General features: G+C 40.5%; 1 pseudogene; it reads right to left on the minus strand.

Annotated features, from left to right (window-relative positions):
* Window positions 1-1,449, minus strand: part of LOC132167192 (uncharacterized) — an 88,862-nt pseudogene extending 87,413 nt beyond the window's left edge.
* Between the last annotated feature and the right edge of the window lie 22,439 nt (window positions 1,450-23,888).

Below are 23,888 nucleotides of genomic sequence, written 5' to 3' on the forward strand. Positions count from 1 at the left end.
AAATTCTCTTAATCTCATGATTTGAAATCTCCACTTGTCCACTCTTTTGTGGATGATAAGGGGTGGAAACTTTATGCGTGATGAAATACTTCTTCATCAGCTGATCAAAACTCATGTTGCAAAAATGCTTGCCCCCATCACTTATGATTGCTCGAGGTGTACCAAAATGAGCAAAGATAGTGTCCTTTAAAAATTAGACTACAACTCTGTGGTCATTGGTCTTGCGTGCAACAACCTCCACCCATTTGGACACGTAGTCCACAGCAACAAGGATATAGAGGAAACCAAAGGAGTTCGGAAAAGGTCCCATAAAATCAATGCCCCACACATAAAAAATCTCGACAATTAGAATGGAGTTGAGGGGCATCATATTCCTCCTAGAGATACTCCTTAGCTTCTGGCAACACCTACATGCGGCATAGTATGCATGAGAATCATAGAACAGGGTAGGCCAATAAAATCCACATTGCAAAATCTTCCTAGCGGTCTTGTTAGCATTGAAATGGCCTCTATAGGCTTGATCATGACAAAAAGAGATAACATTGGATTGGTCATGCTCAGGAATACACCTCTTAATGATCTGATCGAGACAATACTTGAACAGATAAGGATCTTCCCAAAGGAAGTACTTCACCATGGCCATAAACTTGGATTTATCTTGTCGCCCCAATGCAAGGGCATTTGGTTGGTGACAAGATAGTTTACTGTACCAACAAACCATGGTGCAGTTGTGAGAGTAATATGCATCAATTGCTCATCAGGGAAGGTCTCAGAGATGGGGGTGGCATCTTCAGCAAAATCTACAGTCAACCTCGACAGATGATCAGACACCACATTTTTGGAACCCTTCTTATCCCGAATCTCTATGCCAAATTCTTGCAACAGCAAGATCCATTGGATGAGGCGAGATTTAACATCTTTTTAGATAAAAGATACTTCAATGCCGCATGATCTGAATAGATAATGACTTTAGATCCTAGTAAGTAGGATCTAAACTTGTCCAAAGTAAAAATGACCGTAAGCAATTCCTTTTCAGTTGTGGAGTAGTTGAGTGTCCTGCTTGCATAGAAGATGACGTGGGGGAGTTTATCAACATGCTGCCCCAAAACAACTCCTACTGCATAATCCGATGGGTCACACATGATCTCAAATGTTAAAACCTAGTTGGGTGTGGACGTCAAAATTCTCTTCAATTCCTCAAATGCTTTCTTGTAGTCCTCATCAAATGCAAATGGGGGGTTTCTTAACCAACAACTTGCTCAAGGGCCTGGCGATTTTGCTAAAGTCATGTGTAAATCGCCTGTAGATCCTGCATGGCTCAAAAATGAACGAACCTCCTTCACTATACGTAGGGGGTGGAAGGTTGGAGATCAAATCCACCTTCACTTTGTCAACCTCAATCCCATGTTGAGAGATGACGTGCCCCAGTACAATGCCTTGCTTTACCATGAAATGGCATTTCTCTCAATTAAGCACCAGATTCTCCTTGCACTACACTAAGACCAAAGTTAGCCGGTGCAAACACTCCTCAAATGATGAACCGAAGAGGGAAAAGTCATCCATGAAAATCTCAAGGAAACGTTCTACCATGTTAGAAAAATACTAATCATGCACCGCTAAAAAGTGGCAAGTGCATTGCATAACCCAAAGGGCATGCGACGGTAGACAAACGTCCTAAAAGGACAGGTAAACGTCATCTTCTCCTGATCTTTGGGGTCCACAAAGACCTGGTGATATCCGAATAACCATCCAAAAAGTAGTAATATTCATGCCTAGCTAAGCGCTCCACCATCTGATCAATGAATGGGAGTGGAAAATGATCCTCCTTGGTGGCGGCATTTAGATTGCAGTAGTCTATGCAAACTCTCCATCCTGGTTGAACATGAGTTGGGACCAACTCGTCATCCTTGTTCTTGACTACCATCAATCCAGGCCACTTAGGCACTACTTGAATTGGGCTTACCCACTTGCTGTCAGAAATTGGATAGATGATGCCTGCATCCAATAGCTTAATCACTTCTACTCTCACCACTTCCTGCATAGCTGGGTTAAGCCTTCTCTGTGGCTCCCTCAATGGCTTGGTATTTTCCTCCATATGTATCTTGTGCATCACCACTGAGGGGCTTATCCCTTTTATGTCTTCAATGGTCCACCTGATAGCTTCCTTGTGCTCTCTCAAAGCATCCAACAACTTATCTTTTAGAGCACCAACTAAATTAGAAGCTATGATCACAGGCAAAGATTCTGCTGGACCGAGGAACTTATTCTTGAGGTTATCCGGTAAAGGCTAAAGTTCCTTCTTGAGAGGCTCGGGTACTGATGCCTCCTCCTTCTCACTACTCACCAGAGGAGCATTCTCCAAACTCACTTTTGCCTACTCAAGTAACTTGTCTAAATCCAAATCATCTCCAAACTGAGCTAGGCATGCTTCCAGGGGGTCCTCCATGCTTGATTCTTCAACAATGTCCTCCATGATCTCCTCTATCAATCATACATTTCTTACTTCATCAAATTCTAGTGGTTGCTTGCTGATATGAAAGATATTCAGCTTCACTGTCATATTTCCAAAGGAGATCTTCATTACCGCCGTCCTTCAATTTATTAGGGCGTTAGCTGTATCTAGGATTGGTCACCCTAGAATTACTGGTATTTGAATCCCAACATTTGGAATTGGCTCTGTGTCTAGCTAGCACAGTGAAAATCCATGGGGAAATAAAATTTATCCACCTTAATCAAGACATCCTTGATTATTCCCCATGGAACCTTCACTACCGGTCAACCAATTGGAGTGTCATCAATGTGGGCTTTAATTCACATAACCCCAACTGTAAGTAGACTGAGTAGGGCAAAAGATGTACATTCGCGCAGAGATCCAATAACGCCCTCTCAATACGACTGACTCCGATCATGCAAGAGATAGTAGGACACCTAGGGTCCTTGTACTTGATGGGCAACTTGTATTGCAGGGTTGAGCTAACATGCTCGGTCAAGAATGCCTTCTGTGGGACATTTGTCTTCCTCTTGACAGTTATCAAGTCCTTCAAGAACTTGGCATATTACGACACTTGCCGGATGGCATCCAAAAATTGGATATTGATTTGGACTTGCTTGAATACCTCAAGAATGTCCTCAAACTTCCCTCCTTTCTTAGGTGCTTGCAACCTTTCAGGGTAAGGTGCTTTAGGCACAAATGACCTAGGAAGGTCCTCAACAGTTGGTGTTCCTTTAGATGGCTCAGCATCTCTCTTCTCCTTGTTGCCACACTCTTGCCCTTGTGGCACAGTTGGGTTCTCTTCAGGCAGAACCACTTGATTGTCCACTTGTCTCCCTGACCTTAGTGTGACAATTGATTGCACCTGCTCCTGCCCGTGCGCAAGTTCCAAAGAACTTCCAACCGCATACTATCCCTTCAGGTTGGGCATAGGCTAACTAGGGAACTTTCCCTTCTCTCTTCACCCAAGTGACTTGCGATTTCACCCATCTGACTCTTTAGCTTGGCAATTGCTTGGGTGTTTACCATTGTTGCGCTCCTCACTTCACTGATGGATTGGCTGATCATCTTCATGAAATCCATACAGTTTCCTCTAATGATTGTGAAATCGACGCTGGCGCTTGAGTGGGAGCGTGGTAAGAAGGTGATGGCGCTGGCTGGGCCGAGCAACCATGAGTCGGAACCAGTGGAAGAAATCTGGGAGGGTATTGATTGTGAGAATGATGAGGGGCTCCTCCCTGATTCACCGGTTGGTTTTGCTTTCATGAGAAATTAGGGTGGTTCCGCCACACTGGATTGTATGTCTCAGAGTATGGTCCATTTGACTGCTTCCTATAGTTGTTGAAAGCGTTCACTTGTTCCATAGGATACTCGGCAAAAGCCAACATATATGGACAATTCTGTGCTAAATGCATAGGACTAGCATAGATGGAATAGCTATCAACATTGAAAGTGTTGATAGCATTAATGGACTGGCCCACAGCGAGAGCGTCGATCTTCTTGGTAAGGGCATCTATCTTTATCCTCAAATCAGTGTCCTCCTTAATCTCATAGATGCCTCCTTTCTTGGGAGCATGAGTGGACCAGTCTTGACAACTCGAAAAATCCCACTGCTGTGAGTTGTCAGACAACTTCTCTAATGCATTATACGCTTCATTCCCTGTCAGACTTAAAAATGCCCCTCTGTTCATTGACTCGATCATGCTACGATTGGATTGAGTCAATCCTTGGTAGAAGAACTGAACGAGTCTCCACTTCTCATATCCTTGCGGAGGGCACTTTATCAGTAGATCCTTAAAATGTTCCCAACTCTTAGAGAACTTCTTATCTTCCTCCTGAGTGAAAGAGCTAATTTCCTTACTGCTCTCATTCACTTTTGACGTTGGGAAGAACTTGTTGTAAAACTTGCTCAACAAGATCTCCCAAGATGTAATGGATCCGGGCGTGTTGGGGTCCAACAATGGCCTAGCTTTATCGTGTAGTGAGAAAGGGAAGAGTCTAAGGTGGACAGACTCTTCAGAGAAATTCTAAAATTTGAAGGTGGCACAAATGTCCTTGAATTTCTTTACATGATTGTAAGGATTTTCAAGTTCCAGGCCATGGAAGTATGGCTTCAAATCGAATTGGGCGGCATTGGTTGGTGGCAACACTATGTACGAAGGGGAGTTTGTCGCAACTGGTGCGAACAAATCCCTAAGCGAAGTGGTGTAGTCCATGATAAGCGCTGATCTCCTGTTGAGATTTCATTATCTCTTGGTGAGCTTTTAGAGTCTGATTCGTCTCACTCATAAGGTTCCATATCTTCTCTTGAAAGTGAGAATCCAACCGAGGGGCTAGTGTGGCCTGATAGCTGTGGAGGCCGGTATGTGGAAGAAGGTTGATAGGGTTGCCTGTTAGATTGAGCTTGATTGTGCAACCCAGGAGCTTGGGCCTTCCGTGAGAAGTTTGGATGATTTCTCCACCCTGGGTTATAAGTATTGGACTACGGATCATTACCTGGTTGGGAGAATGTTGCATTGACCTGCTCATTAGAAACATTAGCATAATTTCTAGCAGTAGGATGGTCACTCATATGATGCATAGGACTAGAACAAAATGAGCATGGTTCAGGCTATGTGTGCATGTGAGCAGAATTAGGTGCAAGACCAACAACCATCAATTGATCTAACTTCCTAGTGATAGCATCAACTAGGAAGAGATCGTCGGTCTTTGGTTCTTTAGGTGCGGGTGCCCTATGTCTAGTGGAAGCATGATGAATAGAATTTCTACTCAAATTTTCAAACAGGGCCCATGCTTTATCCTCACTCTTTAACATAAATGTCCCCCCATAGGATGCGTCTACCATTTGTCTATGAGGCTCGGTCAAGCCATCATAGAAGCTTTGCACAAGCTGCCATTTCGGGACAGCATGGTGTGGACATGATCTAAGAAGGTCCCTCAGTCTCTTCCAGGTCTCATGGAATTCCTCGCCCTTATATTGGGAAATACTTGTGATAGCTCTCCTATTGTCATTTGTCTTTCCTATGGGAAAATACTTTTTAAGAAATTCTTGTTGCAATTCAGCCCAAGAAGTAATGGAATTGGGTGCTAAGGAACTAAACCAATGTTCGGCTCTCTCCTTGAGGGAGAAAGGAAAGAGACGCATCCTTAGAGCATCCTCAGTGAATCCAGTCAATTTAATGGTGGAACAAATTGCTAAGAATTCATTGAGGAAGTCATAAGGATTTTCATTGCTAAGCCCTAAGAAAGATGGTAGACTTTGTATAGTGCTAGGCTTAATCTCATAGTGGGCTACCGTAATGTCCGGCAGCCTGAGACATGTGGGGGAAGTGTGTGTGGTGGGAGATAGTGATCTCTCAAAGCCACAGGGTTACCATTGCCCATGGTCTCAGTGGTGTGCTCTCTTGGCAAATTAGAATTCCTTTCGGCTCTAAGTTGTCTAAGAGTGTGCTCAATGTCGGGGTCATAAGCAATTAAAGGCAAAGACAAAGAAAGGCAACCCAACATAAACTAAAATAGAAATAACAATAAAATAAAATAAAATAAAAAACTAACACAGAAAGTTAAAGCTCACAAACAGCCCAAACGTGTGTTGGAAATTCGGTGCTGCAGTTGCTGGAAACTAGCAAGTTTGCACAGGTGCGCTCGATCGCACTGCTGATGCTAGGTAGTATTGGGTACAACAATTACACACTAAGCTAGAGTGTAGAGTAATTCTCCTTCTATAGGCATGGCCTATCAAACCCTTTTAATCATGTGTCAGTTAAAACTGTTGTATAACAATCATTTATATAATCCCTAAAAATATGAATGATACAGTTTAATCAATACAAAAAGCATTCTAAGACAAGAGAAGAATTTCATAATGATTGAATATAAACATTAAAGATAAATTCTCATAATTATACAACCATCACACATATAGAAAAACCAAAATTAAAATACAATTAAACCATTGTTACTTAGAAAGGGCTATATCAACACCCTATTACAAGTTTAGCCGCTCATCGTTCTGCTAGAATGGCCTCCTGCCATGTTCAATACGTTTTACTCGCAAGTGCACAAGATCAAGACAATAGTATAGGGTGCAAGTACGAGATCGTTCCCATGGAGATTGTTGATTTTGCTTAGAATTTATTAAAATATCAACTTTGTCACGAAATTGATACTATGAAAAAGGAATAAAGATAAATGAGAAGGTAGGGCTTTGATATCCACCACTAATCATGCTCAATAATATAACAATATACCAATGTTCTAATCATATTATGAATACCTAAAGTTTGCCAACCTAAGGGCATGAGTGTCTATTCCTTAAGCTATTGATCTCCCTAAGCAACAAATTAGGCATGGGTGTCTACTCTAATTCTTTTCTTTCTTAAAGAATTTAGCATGGGTGTCTACTAAGTTGTTCTTTAAGAAAGCAGAAATCTATGGAAATCGACAAACACAAGAACCCAGGGCATGGGTGTCTACTCTCGGTTTTCCATGTTGATTAACCCAAGAACTCTTGAGGAGATTCTGTTGTCACTCTATTAAGCCCAGGACTCGATCATCCAAATTGACTTAAATAACTAATCCATACCATATGCATATGTTGGCCACACACATTCATACGAGGAATTCAATAAAGCTGGAATTAATCCAGTTAAGCATCACAATATGATTATCACAAAGGCGTCAATATTGAAATATTAAAGAAACATAATTAGGGCTTCAATCTAGCCATACTAAAGTAATTAGTTACATATAATTAAAATAAAGGGAAAAGAAAGAACCGAAAACCACTCCTAGAAGTAGCCTACAAATTCTCCTCTCCAAAGTTATCTCCCTAATTATGAGCCTTAGAGGTCTATTTATAGGCTTAGAAAAATCCTAAAAACCCAAGTAAACCTAGCAAAATCGTAGGGTTTAGTCCTAGTTGTACTAGGACTAGAAAGACCCTAATTTGGAAGGAAAAGGAAGTCCTGGCCGCATCTGTATTTCTTCCAGCGCATGAGTGTACTCGATCATGGGAGTTGTGTGCTCGATCGCACACCTCCGCTCGAGTTTCTTCTTCTGCGCTCGAGCGCACGCCTCGCGCTCATTCCTTGGCTTTAGGCGCTCGATCGTACTATCAAAACCTCTAGCTTTTCCCAATTTTGTCTTTTATGCTCAAATTTTCTAGAAGTGCTTCATTTTCTTCCAAAAACCTATAAAACAAAGAAAATACAAAAAGGAAATAAAATTGCTCAAACTAACAAAACTAAGGAATTAACAAATATAAATTAAGGGGCTAAAATACATATATTTTAGCACTTATCACACCCCCAAACTCACATATTGCTAGTCCATTAGCAATACGAAACTAAAAACAAAATGAAAAACAGAAAGCAAAAAGATAAATCAATCTTTCCTGAGATGTAGGATTGCATTTAACGTATACAACAACAAGCCTTTTAAACCCCTAGGCATTCCCTAGAGGATGAGGGAAGTCTCATGAGGGTTTTCCAGAAATGTTACCCACAAACATTATGCACAAGTTATGTTATCCAAAATTCAAATGTCACTCAAAACCATGATTTTCATTCATTGGTAAGTTTAAAAAGACAAACTCCATCTTCACAATGAATTGGAATTTTAGAGTCTAGTTACTTACAAAAGACAAGCTAAGTCATCACAAGTTCGAGACAGTGTAAAGTGAACTAGCACATAAATATGAAGTTTCCAATTAATTCCAATGTGCAAAGTCTCAATATCTCAAAGTTCACTGAAATTCCCATCATAATGAATATCTATGGCATAACTTTCTTTTTCTTCGTTTTCACTCAGGTTGTGCAATGTATGATTCCCTTAAGCTTTCTAATCAACTCCTGTAATGAGTGTTAGGCCAATGACTCTCAAACCAGATGGTTTTAGGGCATTAGGTGTAGAGACACCCCTAAGAATCTACTAACTTGAGTTAAAAAGGCTACGAAACTAAACTAACCATGACATTAACCAAATCAAAATTCTTCTTTTTATTTTTATTTTTTTTCAAATAAATAAACAAACACACAAAACAAATAACATGAAATTGGGACAAAGTGTGTGTGAACAACATGTGTGCCCATACCCCTAAACTTAAATGAGACATTGTCCCCAATGTGTCTAAATTAAGGAAAGAGTGTACTTGGGACATGGACGACATAGTCTTGGGAAGCATGGCTCATAGCACACCCCCAAACTTGGATCGAAGCAGACTTGTCCCTACAAAATAAGAAAACACAAAAACAAGTAAAAAGAAACAAAAATAAAGATAAATAAAAAGATTAACGTAAAACACACAAAACAAAATAAAAAGATAAACTATGAGGTGCCTTCCATGAGCGCTAAGTTTAACGTGTTTAGCCAGACGGTGGTCCCTGCTCAATATTGTCCAGAAGATGATGCTCCTATTGGTGGTGGCGAACGTCTGAGAATGGACTGCATCAATTCTTCTAAGGTAGCTAATCTTTGATCCATTAGGACTTTATCTTCCCGAGCCTCCTTTCTTTGATTAGCCAACTCTTTCTGAAGGCCCGCCATTTCTTCACTAAGTGAGCGGTACTGTGCTGCATGAAAAATGATCGAGGCCTCCTCCTTTACTGCTTCTGGCTCAGCTGCTGGTTCATCTTCTGCCATTGGCTCGGCCTCGCTTGCTTCCGCACCAGTTGCTGGTGCTGGTGCTGGAGGTGCCCAGGGCATATGGGAGCAACTCTTGTTCCATTGGTGAATACCAAAGATGGGAGTAGTAGTGACTAGCTCATCAGCTGCGGTGCCCTTCATACCTTTCTTCTGGAGGATGTAGGTGATTAAGTATATGGGAAAGGCAACCCCCATGAGTGTGTGGACTCCTCTCCTCCAATGTGTACTCCATTCAAAAATTTGTGAATTTGGTTTCAAATGATATCGGGAATGGAATACCAGGCATCTTTATGGAAGGCGTAGAGGGTTTGGAGAAATTGATCCCGCCTCTGAGTCTTGTGCCTCAAGGAAAAGGCATTACGGTGCAATATGGAGTCCACAAACCAGAGCCATTGAGGTAGCTTGGAGCGGCTGCCAGCATTATGATGGGCATCGGCATATTGCCCTTGGCACATGTCCTCAATGATTTCCACCATATAGAATCTGGGCGGTTGCTTGGCAAGCTGTGCTGTTTCTGGAGGGTGCTCATCATTGCATTGAAGTACAGTGGCAATGCCGGCCCTTGTCACTTCAATAGCTTGGCCTTGCACTTTGGAAGAGAGGGCAGCCGGCTTGTCGCATGGGACAAGCGGGCATAGAACTCGATCACCAATTTTTTGTAGGCAGTGGAGGTGACCGGCTTGAAAAGCTTCTTGAGCCCCCGACACTTGAATTCGGTGACTGCCCATTGAGTTGCTTCAAGGTTTTGAAAATCTTCACGAATGGCGAAGGTGGTCTCAAATAGCAGCTCCCGCTCCTCAAAAGTGGGTGGGGGAGAAGTGGCTTGGTTATCGGTTCCCCAGGAAGATGAAGCTTGAGTTCTTGGCATGATGAGGTTGATTGGGGACTTTTATCAAACACCTGGTGTGCACTTGTGATGACCAAGGTTGCCAAGGCATGGTAACAAATGCCCAAAACTCCCTGCAAAACAATAAAACCCAACATAGAGAGGCAATGTGGGTGGATGAACACCCACAATTGTAGAAAAATGATGGAAAAATGGATGTTGGTGGTTAAACGGAGTTTGTGTATTGATGGGTGATGTGTTTGTGATATGCGATGATGGTGGTGGCCGCAGGGGAGAATAGGGCCATGCAAGTGCAGATGCGGTGCGGTGGTTGTGGTTGAAGGCCGGTGGAGATGAGGAAAAGTGGTGGTGCACTGGTGAAAGTGTAGGTGCAGGTGATGGGGACTGTACAGCGCAGTGAGAGAAAAGGATGTTGGGAATGGGGGAAAGTGACCTAAAATAGGTCACGTGGCCTGCTGCCCGAGTGCGCTCCATCACACTTGTGCAATGATATGCGTGAGTGGGTGATGTGTGCTCGAGTGCACCCAAGGTGCGTTTGATTGCACTAACAAAATGTACAAAGGCAAAATTCGATTACTGCTCTTGATCATGTACTTGTTGTGATCGATCGTAGTAATAGAATGTAAAATTTTTGTTTTTTTTGTTTTTTTTTTTCAAATACATAATGTACAACAATGTTCAAAAATAAAAAGGAGACACAAAGGATAAGTGAGAACACATGTAAAATAAAGACATTGATATGATGGGAAATAGAGTTGGAAAAATGTACCACCTTCAGTGGCCTCAGTACCACTATTCTGAGTAGAAGCGCTTGAGCTCCTGGATTGCTCAAACGCTTCTACTTGTAACTGTAATGTCCCTAGTGTGGAGAGCTGCCCTTGAGCTCCACAGAATGTGGCTCAAGTGCCCTTGGTGGTGCAGGTACAGGACTTTCTTTATAGGTCAACAATTTCGGTCCCCCATAGAACTCCTTCTTGACATGCTTTCTGTGATGATGCTCCTTGGGTCTTTTCTTGTGGAGCTTGGTATCGTTATTTGCTTCATACCTCAAGTTGTCCTATTCATCCAGCTGTAGCTTTGTTTTGGTACTTGGAAATGGTGGACAGGCTTGAAGAGGTTGCTTTGCTCCACTAATGTCCTCAGCAACATCTGCATCGACTGTCCTAGTGTCTTGACTTGTGAATTTATGAGTGAAGGGGGTCTTTACTGGATCTTTCTGTGGGTCCTGCAAAACTGGCTCACTAACACCTTGGATCATACAAACATTAAAACACTCTAACTCATCATGTGGTAATTTCATTGCATCAAATATTTGAATTCTATTGTTTCACCATTCACCTTCATACTTACAGTACCCTTTTTCACACCTATTGTAGTATCAGCAGTTCTCATAAAGGTCTTCCTAAGATGATAAGCAAGGGTGATGGCATAGGGGATTCTTCCGCATCTAACACAATGAATTGAGTAGGTAAAATAAATGTACCTACCTGTACCAACACATCCTCAAGTATACCTCTTGGTCTTTTGATGCTTCTGTTTGCCAATTGCAAGGTGACAGAGGTTGGTTGAAGCTCCCCCATACCCAGCTTTTCATATACCATGTAAGGCAACAAATTGACCCTTACTCCCAGATCCAGCAATGCATGCTCAAAAAGATGGTCTCCTATCCTGCAAGGAATGGTAAAACTACCTAGATCCATTAGCATTGGTGGTAATTTTCTTAATAAAACAGCACTTACCTCTTCTGTAAGGGCCACTATCTCATGCTCTTGAAATCTCCTTTTGTTAGTGCAACAATGCTTTGAAAATTTAGCATAAGAAGGAATCTGTTTGATTTCATCTAACAAAGGAATATTGATTTCTACTTTCCTCAAAGTCTCAAAGATATCCATGAGTTGCTTATTGATAAGTGCTAAAATATTCATATTTTTAGGCCTTAACTTACATGTTTTAATCCTTCAGTTTTAATTAATTTATGCCATTTTACTTCATTTTTGTGTTTTCCATGTTTTTGTAGGCTTTTGGAAGAAAAAGAAGTAAAACTAGAAGATTTGGGCTCAAAAGACAGAAATTGGGAAAAAATGAGTTCCTGACATTGTGATCGATCATAGGTTCCCTACGATCGAGTGCACTACCAGAGAGGACCAGCCGTGAAGCAGTCATGCGCGATCGAGCGCAGTGCACATACGATCGATCGCAGACGTGTGATCGAGTGCACATGGGTTGCGATCGATCGCACCCGCGCGCAAGTGCCACATTAGCTGCAGCCAAGACCCCCTTTCCTTCCATGTTAGGGTTTTCCAATTCCCACTTATAGTAGGATTAAAACCCTACAAATTTTCTAGGCTTACTAGTGTCTCAAGGACTTCTAAAGCCTATAAATAGACCTCTTAGGCTCTAGGAATAGGTGTGGAGAAAGAGGCACAAGCTCTGGAAAGGAACTGAAGGCTGAATCAAGAGGAGTTTGGGTTTTTCTTCTCATCCACCTTTTATCTTTATTATGTAGTTTATATTTTATTTAGGGCTAGATTGAAGCCCTAGTTATGTTTTGTTAATATTTCAATATTGGCGCCTTTGTGATGATCTTGTTGTGTTATTAAACTTGATTAATACCTGTTTGCACGAATTCCTCGTATGTGTGTGCCTGATCAACATATGCATGTGGTATGGACTAGTTAGTTAAATCAATTTGGATGGTCGAGTCCAGGGTTTAACATAAGTAACAAAAGAAATCCACACCGGGTTCTTGGGTTAATCAACATGTGGAACCGGGAGTATATCCCATGCCCTAGGCCTCGTGTGTTTGTCGATTTCCATAGAACATATGCTTTCCTAAGGAATAACTTAGTATAAATCATGCTAAATCCCTTAGGAATGAAAAGAGTTAGAGTAGACGCCATGCCTAGCTTGTTGCTTAGGGAAATCTATAGCCTTAGGAGTATACGTCATGCCTTAAGGTTGACAAACATTAGATATGTATAACTTGATCAAAGCATTGGTATATTGTTATATTAGCTAAATATACTTAGTGGTGGATATCAAAGCCCTACTGATAAGCGCTGAATGTTGCACATTCAAGCCCCTTAATTTACATAGGTTAATTCCTTAGCATTGTTATTTGTTTGGTTTTGCTTTGTTTTTATGTTTCAGGTCTTATTTGACAAACCATTGAAAATTGAGCTTAAAAGGACAAAAAGCTGAGCATTCTGGATTTAGGATCGAGCGCAGCACTCCTGGGATCGAGCGCACCTACGTTCGAGTGTCTGCGGCCAGGGATCGAGCGCATGCATGCGCTCGTGCGCACAACAGTTAAGCTCTAGCGCACAAGACCTCGGATTGAGTTCACTCGGGCATGTACTGCACGGCAGCAATCCTTTTCCAGCGTGGATTTGGTTTTCAGTCTCCCAATTGGACTGGGAGACTGACTTCCGGTTTTCTAAGGATTTCTAGGGTTTTAAGGGTTTTCCTAATCCCTATAAATAGGGCTCTAAACACTGTAATTAGACACACCGCTTTCTAGAGTTAAAATTTCAGTAAATTGTCTGTGAAGCTTAGAAGATCATAAGCTGCTAAACCCAATTGTGGGCTATTGATGTAACCCTTTCCAAGCACAATGGTTTGATTGTATTTAATTTCTAGTTTTTCAATTTATGCATGTTGATTGTATAACTCTGAGGATTGCTACAATTGATTTCTGTTCTTCATATTAAATGCAATTGTTCTTTAATTCCAATTCAATATTAGTAAAATTCTTATCTTGTCTTAGAAATTATTTTACTATTATTGACTCAAATCATTATTATTTTCTGTGATTATAAGAATGATGGTTATACAATGGTTCTTAATTGGCATGCAATTAATAGAGTTAGATAGACCATACCTAGGAAAGACGGATCGTACTACATCCTAGTTTAGTGTAATTTAGGTAGATGATCCGTGCCAACCGAAGATGGGTTATGCTATTCCGTTGATTGTATGAAATTATTTTCATATGTTTTCTTGTTTTAATTATAACATGTATAGAATGAATTGCTAGAATTAAATATGGTTAACCATTGATGTGCGGATAGTGGTGAAATCAATACCCAACTCTTTCTCTCATATATTTACTTCCTTTATTTCCATTTATTTTATGCACTTTAAATTCACACAAACAAATCATTCTCTTTTAATTAAGTTAATTTTAATCTTTCAAATTTTGATAGTTAAACCCCCTGCAGTCCTTGAAGTTCGACACCCTCAATATAGCCATATCCTACAAAGATTCGTCCTACTGTGAGTGGTTATTTTTATTATTGATATTTTTTGTCACAAAAAAACCACATCACCTACCCTTTCTTATCATCACCTCAACAATCAATCTTTGTTTTGCTTTTGCTTAAGGAATCTATTTTTAAACATAAATTCAGCAATCCTCGTGGGAATGATCATGTACTTGCACCATATACTACTGTGTTGACCTTATGCACTTGCAAGTAAAACGTACAATTATTCACCTATTAATTTAGGTAGATTTTTGCACAACAAGTTTTTGGCGCTGTTGCCGGGGACTGCGGTGAATTTTGTTTAAAAAATTATTTTCCTTTAGTTTTGTTATTTTAATTTTCAATTTTTAATTTAGTGTTAGCTAAAAAATCAAAAAGAATTTCTTGTTTTCCCAAACTTTTCTATTTTCTATTGCAGGTTGCGGATTGGCATTCTATGATTGCAATCAATCAACAGCCAAGTGCGATCGAGCACACTGCGATTGAATGCACCAACCTGGGATCGAGCGCAGTTCCAGGGAGCATTCGGACTAGGCAGTACTAAAGCTGCCTAACTAAAGTAGTAATCCAGTTCATGCAAGGTCGTCGATCTCCAGCCTCAATCGTTATTCCCCTTGATCCTGAAATTGAGCGGACAATTCAACAATGACCTAGAGACAAAGAAGAAGTTGAAATGGAAGATTTGTAAGAAAATCAATTGGGCCAAGACCCTTAGAAGCAAATCCACCACGAGTGAGGAGACCAATGAAGCAGGCATATGTGCCAACAAGCCTCCATCAACCCTCTTGCATAGCATATCAACTAGAGGTGGATGGCAGCTATTATATCTCTCCCCAAATCCTAAATGCATTGACTCATTTTAGAGGCACAGCTACTGAGGATCCCAACTTGCATCTTTAGGAATTCTTTGACTTATGCAAGTTGCAGCATGTTCAAGGCCAAACTCCAAAGAGACTCAGGTTAGTCCTCTTTCCTTTCTCCTTGAAAGATAATGCTAAACTGTGGTACAATTCCTTGCCTGCAGAGTCCATTCATACTTGGGAAGAATTGACCACCAAGTTTCTGAAGAGGTTTTTCCCTGCCCAGAAGGCAAAGCAACTTAAAAGGGAACTTCAATTGTTGCAACAATGAGACGGAGATTTGTTCTTTGAAGCCTAGGACCACTTCAATTCCTTACTTTTAAAGTGCCCACACCACAACATCCCTCAAGATGAGTAGGTACAAATTTTCTATGAAGGATTAGATGATACTAAGAAAAGAATGGTTGATTTAGCTTGTGGAGGAACACTTATGGAGAAGAGTAGTGAGGAAGCTGTGGAACTTTTTGAGACATTAAGTGCGCATTCACAGCAATTCTGTTCAAAAGGAAGGAGATGAATCAAAAGCAAGGGCATGTATGAAGTAAACCTCAGGGGGGATCAACCAATCAGTTGGCTGTGGTAGAAAAGAAATTGGATATGCTTGTCAAGGCCATGACTGTTCAGAAAATCTCACCTCTACAACTGGAGAATATGATACACAACCTGGTGACTTCAGAACAGCAGTTCATGGCTAATCAAAAACATGTCAATACAAAGACTGAGCAAGCCAAACAAAAATTGGAAGTGCAAATGGGTCAGATGGCAAAGGAGCTGAGTGAGAGGAAGAAGGGAGAATTTCTAGCTCAAACAGTACCTAACCCAAGAAATCACCAAGCTGAAGGTAGCCACAGTTCCGAGAGGTCCTACTCCTACAAGAGCACTTGAGCTAGATTCTGAGCTCAAGTGCAGCTCTTCACACTAGGAGCATTACAATCACAAGTAGACGCGTTTGAGCAGGCACGAACCTCAAGTGCATCTACTCAAAACAATGGTACTGAAGCCACTGAAGGCTGTAACATTTCCACTCTTGTCCTCTTCATCTTACTTTCTGTACTTCACATATGTTTCAATTATCCTTTATGTTTCACTGTTATTAACCTTTACTTTATTTTTCTTTTGTTTTCAAAAAAAAAAATTTCTGACATTCTGTTACTGCGATCGATCACAACAGGTATGCGATCGAGCGCTGTAACCAAAAGAGGGCTCGACACATTCTGTCAGTGCAATCGAACACACCATAGGTGCGATCGAGGGCACATGACCCACACACGCACATCGCTGGCCGAATGCGATCGAGCGCACCAAGAGCCTTGGTGTCCGAGTGCGCTCGGTCGCACCAAGAGTACGATCAAGCGCACTCGGATAGTAGGGCCTGCGACCTATTTAGGTCACTTTTTCCCGATGGCCCACAACTTCTCTCCCGGCGCCGTACAAATTCTCTCTAACTCCCCACCTCCTGCAACTCATCCTCCACCCATTTTTCACCTAGTTTTCACCAAATCCAGTACACCACCACCATCTAAGACCCTTGTCCGGCCACCTTACCATCATCTCTCACCTAAAACCACTTCATACATCCCATTCTCACCGTAACCCTCAATATCCCCGAACACACATCCAACCTCCAATTTTTTCAATTTTTCTTGCAATTGTGGGTGTTTATCCACCCACATTGCCTCTGTGTTGGAATTGTTGTGTATTTGCAGGGAGTTTGGAGCATCCTTGGCCAGATTTGTCTTTGTGGTCATCAGAAGTGTACACCACCTGCTCGACAAAAGTCCACAGTCAAGCTCACAATGCCTAGAGCCCGTGCTTCATCATCCCGAGGGTCCGAGGCCCAAGCCATCTCTCCTCCACCCACTTTTGAGGAGCGGGAGCTTCTGTTTGAAACCACCTTCGCCATCCGAGAAGACTTTCAAAACAATCAGGCGACTCAATGGGCGGTCGCCGAGTTTAAGCGAAGGGGTCTCAAGAAGCTCTTTAAACCGTTCACCTCTACCGCCTACCGGAAGCCGGTCGTTGAATTCTACGCCAAGCTTTCCCATGACTGTGACAACTCGGCTGCTCTCTCCTCAAAAGTACGAGGGCAAATTGTTCCTGTGACGAGAGCCGACATAGCCACAGCCTTGCACTGCAATGATGAGCATCCTCTAGAAACTGCATATCTTGCAGAGCAACCGGCCCGATACTATGTGGCAGAAATCATTGAAGACATGTGCCAAAGGCTCTATGCGGACGTCCACCACAATGCCGGCAGTCAGTCCAAGCTACCTTGAAGCTTGTGGTTTGTGGATTCCATCTTGCACCGAAATGCCTTCCCCTTGGGACATAAAACTCAAAGGCGTGATCAATTCCTCCAAACTCTCTATGCCTTCCACAAGGATGCATGGTACTCCATTCCCGACATCATTTGGAACCAAATCCATAAATTTTGGAATGGAGTGCACATTGGGGGAGCTGAGTCCACACATTCATGGGGATTGCCTATCCTTACTTGATCACATACATTCTGCGAAAAAAGGGCATTAAGGGCACTGCAACTGATGAGCCAGTCACCACCACTCCATTATTTGGCATTCACCAATGGAACAAGAGCTGCTCCCATATGCGCCGGGCACCTCCAGAAGAAGGGGAAGAGGCAAATGAGGTCGAGCCAATGGCTGAAGATGAACCAGCAGCTAAGTCCGTAGATGAAGATGAGGAGGAGACCTCAATTGACGTTCAAGCCATCCAATACCGATCCCTTTGTGAACAAATGGACGGTCTTCGGAGAGAGCTAGTTGATCAAAGAAGGGAGGATAGGGAAGATAAGGTCGCCATGGACAAACGCTTAGCTGCCCTAGAAGAATTGATGCGGTCCATCCTAAACCGGTTACCACCACCATCTGGAGCATCTACTTCTGGGCAACACTGAGAAGGGACCACCATCTAGCTGAAGATGTAAAACTTAGCACTCATGGGAGGCACCCCATAGCATATCCTTTTATTAAGTTATTTGATTTCTATTTTGTTGTGTTTTCATTTGTGTTTAGTATTTTAGGTATTTGGTGTTATGTCGTTTCTTTTCCATTATGTTACAGTGATCGAGCGCAGGTCTCCATCTGTGAGGCTACCGTACTCTGTTAGTGCGATCGAGCGCACTTGGCAGCATCTCATAGTTTTTTTTTTTTTTGTTCAATTTTTATTTCATTTTAGTTTTGTTCCTTTTTACTTGTTTGTGTGTTTTATTATTTTGCAGAGACAAGTATGCTTCAATTCAAGTTTGAGGGTGTGCTACGAGCCATGCTTTCCAATATCATATCGACCATCTCCCGAGTACATTCTTTCCTTTACTTTGACACTTGTGGGACAATGTGTCATTTAAGTTTGGGGGTATGGGCACACATGTTTACACACTTTGTGTCCCAATTTGATGTTATTTGTTTTGTGTGTTGATTGTTTATGTTAAAAAAAAAAAAAAATTATGCATGTCCATGTTTATCCTAAAATTTTAGGTTGATCTAGAAAGAATTGTGACTTGAATTCATCAGTGAGCTTAACATTTTGAACACATGATCTGATGAGTGAATCTATTAGTTTGGTTACTTGTTGAGGACAGTTGAAAAATCACATGTTTGATCTGATCACACAAGCACATTAGCACAAAATTTGTGAGGTATGACATGAGGTCTGATATGTGTGTTTCTGCATCTTGGATGAAATTTGATTACTTATTAGATGACACCGTGGCATATGTAGTGATAGAAAAATAAATAAATAAATAAATAAATAAATGATCATTGAAAGCTTTTCACTGAGTAACCGGACCTCCTGTCTCAAAGCATTGAGTGTTCACGTCAAAAGGTGAAAAATTTGGATTTGATCAATGTCATAGTTAGTTGGTTTTGTAGCCTTTTTGACTCGAGTTAGTAGGTCCTTAGGGGTGTCTCTACACCTAATGCCCTAAAACCATCTGGTTTGGGAGTCATTGACTTAACACTTGCTATAAGGGTCAATTAGAAAGCTTAAGGAAACCAACATTGCACAACCTGACCCAAAAAAAAAGGGGGAAAAAGAAATATGCCATTGTGTCATTCTAATAGGAATTTCAGTGAATTTTGAGATAAGGAGACATTGTATATTGGAATGATTTGGAAGCCTCAATTTTGTACTAGTTCACTGTACACAATTTACAAACTTGTGATGATTTAACATGTCTTTTGTAAGTAATTGCACTTTAAGACTCCAATTCATTGTGAAGATGGAGTTCATCTATTTAAGTTTGCTTATGAATGAAAATCATAATCTTGAAGTGATACTTTAATTTTTTTTGGGATAACATGAGCTCTTGCATGATGTTTGTAGGTAACATTTCTGGAAAACCCTCACAAGACTTCACTCGTCCACTAGGAAATTCCTAGGAGTTTAAAAGGCTTGTTGCATACGCTAAATGCAATCGTACATCCCACGAAAGATGGATTTATCTTTTGTTTTCTGTTTTTCCATTCTTGTTTTTAGTTTTGTATTGGTAAGGGACTAGCAATATGTAAGTTTGGGGGTGTGATAAGTGCTAAAATATTCATATTTTTAGCCCTTAACTTACATGTTTTAATCCTTTAGTTTTAGTTAATTTATGCCATTTTACTTCCTTTTTGTGTTTTCCATGCTTTTGTAGGCTTTTGGAAGAAAATGAAGTAAAACTAGAAGATTTGGGCTCAAAAGAGAGAAATTGGGAAAAATGGAGTTCCTGACATTGCGATCGATCGCAAGTTCCCTACGATCGACCGCACTACCAAAGAGGACCAGCCGCGAAGCAATCATGCGCGATCGAGCGCAGCGTACATACGATCGATCGCAGACGTGCGATCGAGCGCACACGGGTTGCGATCGATCGCACCCGCGCGCAAGTGCCACATGAGCTACGGCCGAGCCCCCCTTTCCTTCCATGTTGGGGTTTTCCAATTCCCACTTATAGGAGGGTTAAAACCCTACGAATTTTCTAGGTTTACTAGTGTCTCAAGGACTTCTAAAGCCTATAAATAGACCTCTTAGGCTCTAGGAATAGGTGTGGAGAAAGAGGCACAAGCTCTGGAAAGGAACTGAAGGCTGAATCAAGAGAAGTTTGAGTTTTTCTTCTCTTCCACCTTTTATCATTATTATGTAGTTTATATTTTATTTAGGGCTAGATTGAAGCCCTAGTTATGTTTTGTTAATATTTCAATATTGGCGCCTTTGTGATGATCTTTGATGTGGTATTTTTGTGACCAAAAATATCAATTATAAAAATAACCACTCGCAATAGGACGAATCTTTGTAGGATACGGCTATAGAGAGGGTGTCGAACCTCAAGGAATGCAGGGGTTTTATTATCAAAATTTAAAAGATCAAAATTAACTTAATTAAAAAGGAGAATTGATTTGATTTTCTTTAAAAACTAAAGTGCATGAAAATAAAAGAGATTAAAAATAAGAGAGAGAGTGTAGGGTATTGACTTCACCTCTATCCGCACAACAATGGCTAATCATAATTAATCCCAGAAATTCATTTTATGCATGTTATAAATAAACAAGAAACTACCTTATTAAAGAATAAGCATAATCTATCTTCGGTTGGCACGGATCGTCCACCTAACCACTAAGATGCGGTACGACCCGTCTTTCCTAGGTATAAATTATCAAATTCTTTAATAGGATACATACAATCAATGAATAAGTGTAACCCATCTTCGGTTGGCACGGACTGTCTACCTAAATTACACTAAACTAGGGTGTAGTACAATCCGTCTTCCCTAGGCATGGCCTATCAAATCCTATTGATCATATGTCAATTAAACCCATTGTATAACCATCATCCTCATAATCACAGAAAACAAGAATGATTTGATTTCAATAAAAGTAAAATACTTTCTAAGACAAGAGAAGAATTTCACAAATATTGATATTGAAATTGAAGAACAATTGCATTTAATATGAAGAACATAAATCAATTGTAGCAATCCTCATAGTTATACAATCAACATGCATAAATTAAAAATCTAGAAATTAAATACAATCAAACCATTATGCTTGGATAGGGTTACATCAACACCCCACGAAGGGGTTTAGCCGCTCATGATCTCCTAAGCTCCACAGACTATTTTACTGAATTTTTGCTCTAGAAGCGGTGTGTTTTTTCTCAATGCTTAGAGGCCTATTTATAGGGCTTAGGAGAGTCCTAGAAGCCCTAGGAATCCTATAAATTTCGGAGATTTAAGTCCAAGTCCAATTATGATAAAGAAAACCTAAGTCCAAATCGGAATAGGATTCGCCCAGAATTGCGTTCCTATCTTGCGGGGCAATTTTGGCAATGCGGCGCTCCGAATTAGGAAAATGCTATTTCACAATGATTTGTAGAAATTTGAGTTAGCTTTCCAGTGCCGCTTGAATCACCTCAATCAGATATTTGAGCTGAAAGTTATGGCCAAAATACCGAGACATATGCAGAATCCAAAATTGAATCCAATCCGATTTTGACTCCAATTTGAGAAATTCCGAATTAATCTCTTCCTTTATTTGATTAAACTTAACCATGATTGGTTAAGCTTAATCATATCTTCTAGGTCTTCTCAAAGTGTGCTTTTAAGCCCAAAATGAATGGAATTAATTGCATCTTTATTTATAACCTGAAAACACAAAACAAAACAAAATCAAACAAATAACAACGCTAAGGAATTAATATATGCAAATTAAGGGGCTTGAATGTGCAACATTCGGCGCTTATCACACCCCCAAACTTACATATTGCTAGTCCCTTAGCAATACAAAACAGAAAATAAACTGAAAAATAAAAAGATAAGTCCATCTTTCGTGGGATGTACGATTGCATTTAGCATATGCAACAAGCCTTTTAAACCCCTAAGCATTCCCTAGAGGACGAGTGAAGTCTCGTGAGGGTTTTCCAGGAATGATACCCACAAACATTGTCATCATTATGTTATTCAAAAGGATAAAGCATCACAAAAAAATGGTTCTCATTCATTAGCAGGATTAAAATTATAAACTTCATTTTCAAAATTCCCAGGAATTTACAAGTCAAATCACTTACAAATGGCAGATTGAGATACACAAATTTCAATTAGTGCAAAGTGAACTAACACATAATCATGAGGCTTCAAAATAATTCCAATATGTATGAATCAACATCTCAGAATTTATTGGACTTCAAATCAAATGAAACAACCAAGGCATTCATTTTTTTTTTTTTTTTTTTTTTTTTTTTTAAGGCTTTGTAATACTTAGCTCCCTTAAGCTTTCTAGTTGACTCATGTATCGAGTGTTAGGCCAATATCTCCCAAACCAAATGGCTTTAGGGCATTAGGTGTAAAGACACCCCTAAGGACTTACTAACTCAATTCAAAAAGGCTACGAAGCTAAGCTAGCCATTTTATTAATCAACCCAAAAATTTCACTTTTTGACGCGAACACTCACTGCTTAATGAGGCAAGGGGTCCGGTTACTCAGCGAAAAATTCAAACTTGATTTTTTTATTTCATTTTATTATTATTATTTTTTTTTTATAGTATGCCAAAGTTATTCACCCAATATGTCACCCAACAGAATTCAAGATATTGAAAACAAACATAATTGGTCTCAAAATTCATACCTCACAGACATGTGCTAGTGTGCTCAAGATAGATTTAAATTGAAACAAGAAGCATCTCATGTTGCCAAAAGTAAGTAATAAGACTCAAAATTCCTAAGTCATATGATCATGTGTTCATAACTTTAAGCCTATCAATGAAATTTAAACCAAAATCAAAGCTCAACCATATGCTTAAGAATGACATAACAACAAAAATGGACCGTGTTTTGTTTTTCCATACCCTCAAACTTGAATCATACATTGTCCCCAATGTATGTATAGAACTAAAGAATAAGATCAAGAGTACAGAAATACCTGAATGAGCAGATGTGGGCATATCATACCCCCAAACTTGTATGCAAAAACACATGTCCTGAAAAACAAAGTGATACTCCAACCAAATACCAATCAAGTGCACACATTGTTGTAAAAAGATAAACAAAGAATGAAGCAACAATGGATAAAAAAAACCTGGATGGAGATCATATGCCCTGGTGGAATGAGGAGTCGAGCGCACAGGGCCTGCACTCGATCTTATGAAACTGACTCATCTAGTCAAAATATATGGAATCCGCCAAGTCAACGGAATCCACATCCTTGATTCGCACAGTATTCTCGGACCCTTAAGTTTAAATTTGAAGCACCAATCTTTTATTCTCTTGGACCAAAGAGAATAAATTTTACCCACAAATGGGTAATTCCAAACGTCAGCATATCGAGGTAGATCCTTCTGAGTATTTCCAAACAATTTCTCATCCAAAAAGGAATCATGAATTGGAATAAAATGGGGAGAATACTTGGGAAGTTTTTCTACCTCGATGGTCTCTTTTTCCTCGTCTAACTGCCCTAACAGACTACCCACCTGGCCTCTTGGTAAGTCATAAGAAATAATGACCGGGATAGTGTCATCTGTCCCTAAAAATGAAGATTTCAGATTACCTTGAATAGGGGCTCGAGGCTCATATGGCATCTCAGGAATAGGAGGTGATGGTGAAGAAGCCTCAGTGCTCGCTTCCTTGCTTTTTTCCGATGTAGATCCTGTGGGACCTCAATTTGCTCCTCCTTTGGCTCCTCCTTCCTTTCTTCCACGTGGTTTCCGACCACCTCTCCACTCCTCAATGTGGTGATAGCTTGCTCATGACACAAAGTACTCTCTTCCTCCATGTAGTTTTCATCAGGAA

This window comes from Corylus avellana, chromosome ca1, assembly GCF_901000735.1.
Source record: "Corylus avellana chromosome ca1, CavTom2PMs-1.0".
In the NCBI taxonomy this organism is placed as follows: Eukaryota; Viridiplantae; Streptophyta; class Magnoliopsida; order Fagales; family Betulaceae; genus Corylus; species Corylus avellana.